The sequence below is a fragment of the Pteropus alecto genome, unplaced genomic scaffold, assembly GCF_000325575.1.
Source record: "Pteropus alecto unplaced genomic scaffold, ASM32557v1 scaffold10, whole genome shotgun sequence".
Taxonomy (NCBI): Eukaryota; Metazoa; Chordata; class Mammalia; order Chiroptera; family Pteropodidae; genus Pteropus; species Pteropus alecto.
Window position 1 is genome coordinate 9,068,053 of NW_006431210.1, and position 4,038 is coordinate 9,072,090.

The following is a 4,038-nucleotide window of genomic DNA, read 5'->3' on the forward strand; positions in this document are numbered from 1 at the left end:
GTCTATGGCCATACTACCTTGAACAAGCCTGATCCCGTCTGATCTCGGAAGCTAAGCAGGGTTGGGCCTGGTTAGTACTTGGATGGGAGACCACCTAGGAAGACCAGGTGCTTGCTGTAGACGTAAAAAAAAATAAAAAATAAGGGATTGTAAACTTACAAGGTCCTTGCAATCTGTGAGGTCAACCAAGGGTTGCCTCACCTAAAAAATAATAAACAAACAAACAAAAACGAAAAGTCACCATCATTCCATACTTACAACAGATGCTTAGTAACTTGATAAAGTATCAATTAATTTTTATGGGTATATGAATGGATAACTAAAAATAAATTCCAAGGGATGCTCAGTGCAGAGCTCTGTGGATCAGTCTAGTTCAACACAGCTTTTACCGAGCTCAATTCACTTTCCTTTGGATTTTCCCCAGGGCTAAGCCAACTTCCACAGTTTTTTATTTCAAGTGAAATAGTTTATAGTACTTACATTCTGTGTCTGTTTCATTTGTTTGCTCCTTAAATCATTCATTCATTCATTCATACCCAGTGCATTGTGAATGATGCGAATAGAATTGAAACGACTCAGCCCTTCCGCACCAAAGATTCACACTCTAGTAAGTTACGTCCAAACAAGTAATTACCACACTACACAATAAAATAAGCCTTCCCTCATCATACTTTTTTTCCCAAATGTTCTGTGGTTCCTACAAGATACCTCTTGCTTTTTCTCTCACATTTTTCTTTGCTCTTCATTGTTTGTTTCTCCACTCACTAGTACTGCCACTGAATTCAAATGTAATATTAGAGTTGGTATCACGAGCTGAAAATAGGAAGAGATTTCCTCTGTTGTTTTAAGTAGCATCTTTTCCAGCTGGATTGTCTTTCAGTTTATATGAACATTCTGAGAGATAATTGCCTAATTTTCATTAAAGAAAAATACCAAATGCAGTATTTTTCATGATATTTATGTAGTGACAGCTTTTCAGTGAAAATATAATCTTGGCAGTTTTCATCTCAGAAAAAAAAAACTAGTCAAGTACAGTATTGCATTAGATAATGGAAAATACTGAGAATATTTGGCAGCAAATAGAGACGAGTTAATGTAGATATACTTTTAATTTGGGGTTGCAAAATGCAGTGACTACTACCAGGATAGAGCACAGATTGGAATCTGAAGATATGACTGTTTGTGCTGGTCAGAAAGGAATGCAGAGGCTGTTGAGTTGCTTTTTCCTACCCGTTGTCACAGAGACCCATGATGTGACTAGTGCTGCTTTCCATTGAATGCCATCAACATTTCAATTTCCATGCTCAGTTGTCCATGACACAAGCCAAGTCAATTATCCATAGCATCAGCAACTTGGCTTTACTCAGTTCCAGAATGTTTCTCCAACATTCCGATCCTAAAATGTGAACACCCAAATGCTGATATGTGTTATAACTAATGAGAAGTGGCTGTAACTCTCTAAATTGGCCCTTTAGGAGGCCAGAGGCTAACTCTTTAAAAAGTCTAATTTTTTGCAGGGTCAACATCTCCCTGTACAACAACAGCAATGACAATAACAACAACAACAACAACAACAACAACAACAGTACAAAACAAAGCTGAAACAATTTTACCCTTTAAGTATACATTGTGATAAAATTTTGGCAATTTCTACATTAAAATTACTCTCAAATTTGTTTTTGCCCATCTTTTGCCAACCCCAGCGCTCCAGTGCAGGCCTTCACTATGTGCACTCTGGATTGTGACTGCTACTACCTGCTAACTCTTCTCCCAACCTCCAACCCACCTGACAGAGTAGCCTCTCTAAAATCCATCTGATCGTCTGTGGCTCCTGATTACCCTGGGAATAGCATTCAAATCCCACGCCCCCCCCATGTGAAATTCAAAGCCTGCCACCATCTGGTCCCGAACAAGCTGTCCATCCTTTTGCTCCAACCTTCTCCCAGATCGCTGTGGGTTTCCTGTGCTCCCCATGTGCTAACGTCTGGAGAACCTCTGCTTCCCTGCCTTTACTCAAGCAGTTTCCCTGCCAGGAATTCCTTTTCCTTTCTTTACCAGACATCTGTGTCCTGTACTATCCTGTTTAAAACTGGTTTCTATAGTTGTCTTCTTCCAATAAATTATTTTTATTTTCCTTTCCTAAAGGTTCCATGACAAGAGTCTGGGCTTCTTCCCTCTATTCTTCTATGCCCCCTCTCCTTCTCATCCAACATCTCTATTCTGCATACAATGATCCTTCCTTTGCTCCTGGTGCATTTCTTCTATCCACCTCTCAGGCCTCAGCCTGTAAACCATCATTATAGGTGACTCTTTTTTCCATCTGGGCACTCCCAGATAGGTTAGGATTCCTTGTGACATTGTTTTATCACGTTCATTCTTCCTTCACACACGTATCACATTCAAAGTGAATGAGCAGTTGTATGGTTTTTGTCTGCCTTGCTGGACTTAAAAGCTCTGTAAGATCAGGGGTAGTGACTGGTCCTTTGCTTTGCCTGGGAATTGTCTGGACTTGTGTAGAACTTAGTAGCTATTCACTACTTGTTGAAGACGTCAATCTGCCTAACTATAATAATGACATAAATGAATATTTATTAACATTTAAATAAATATAATTACTATAAATATTATTTATTATAATAAAAATATGTTGATAACATAATTACAAACTGACAAGCTGCCATCATTTTCTGCACTAAATGTCTTACCCAGAAGAATGTGTCTTCACGAAGAATCGTAATTTGGGGAAATTTTAAACTCATGGGAGCAAAGGCATGTTTTGATTTTTGAAATCTCTGAATTATAGACTGTTAAAAAGTTCTATTTATTTTAAATTTATAGACTCTGATATGTTAGTGTCCTTTGGCACTGCTATGTTTAATGGATATAATAGGAATAATTTAAAATAAATTTTTCTTGTTCATATATAAATTTTTTGCCAAAGCATTTACAGTAGTGTTATCTAATTAGAGTAAAAACATGCCTTTCTAAAATATGATTGGTGGTTTCATATTTTAGAAAGGTCACTGGGTCCGTTCTGGATTTTGGGCAAAAGGCTGATGAGTATCATAGCCTTCACTCTCTCGGCATCTTGTGGAGAGGTGTCCTTGGGCTGGGGGTTAGCTGGTTACAGTACGGGGCTATGCTCCAGCCAAGGGACCTATACTCTTCTTTTTCATGCAATAAGCTAGAAAGCAGCATTGCATGAGTGTCAGTATCTTAGGTATCTAGCCCCTTATCTTAAATATTAAGAGGCCTTAGATAAGGCATCTGTGATTTAGGGCAGTGCTGAGAAATGCCAGACTCCTAGCACAGCACATGGAAAAACTTGGGGACTGTAGGTCCGTAGGACTTGAGTCCGGGCAGTACCCTTTCCTCTGAGAAAAGAAGCCCAGCAAACTCCTATCACCAGGCAACCTGGGGTGAACCCTGAAGCAATTTGGAAATTCTGGCTGCCATCTCCATGCACATCTTCTTTGTTCATAAACTCTTGTTTTCAGGGTGACTGAGTATGAACTTAATTTTTTTTTTTTTTTCATTCTTTACGGCACTAGATATCTGGTGGCCTGGAAACTTGTTAACAATCAATCAGGAGAAATCAGTCTTTAAGTGATAATTATCTAGCTGAGAACAGGAATGATAAAAGGCAAAGCAACTACTCTTTTTGTGAACATCTGTTCACACCTGTTACATCATCTATTCCTAAAGTACCCCTATGAAGCAGGTATCACTGGCTCTCTTTTAAAACTAGTAAAAGGAGAATCAGGTTAAATAAATGGCCCAAGGCCTCATCATTGGTGAAAGGCAGTCTTGTCTGAATTCAAATTCCATTTGTTGGGCTGATTTTTCTGTGATGTCCTTCAAAGTTATCACACAAAACACAGTTTGTTTTTATGACAACTACATGAAGTGTTTGGGTCAACAATTTAGTGTTATCTGCAGACTTCAGACAATGTATCGGTCACTTTTTACTCTCCGACTTCACCTGATCATCCACTGGTCTTCAGAGGATTTTCTGCTCAAATTCTAATTAAACCACAA

At 38.7% G+C, this 4,038-nt stretch overlaps 1 pseudogene; it reads left to right on the top strand.

Annotated features, from left to right (window-relative positions):
* Positions 1–116, top strand: LOC112470350 (annotated as a pseudogene).
* The last annotated feature ends 3,922 nt before the right edge of the window (positions 117–4,038 follow it).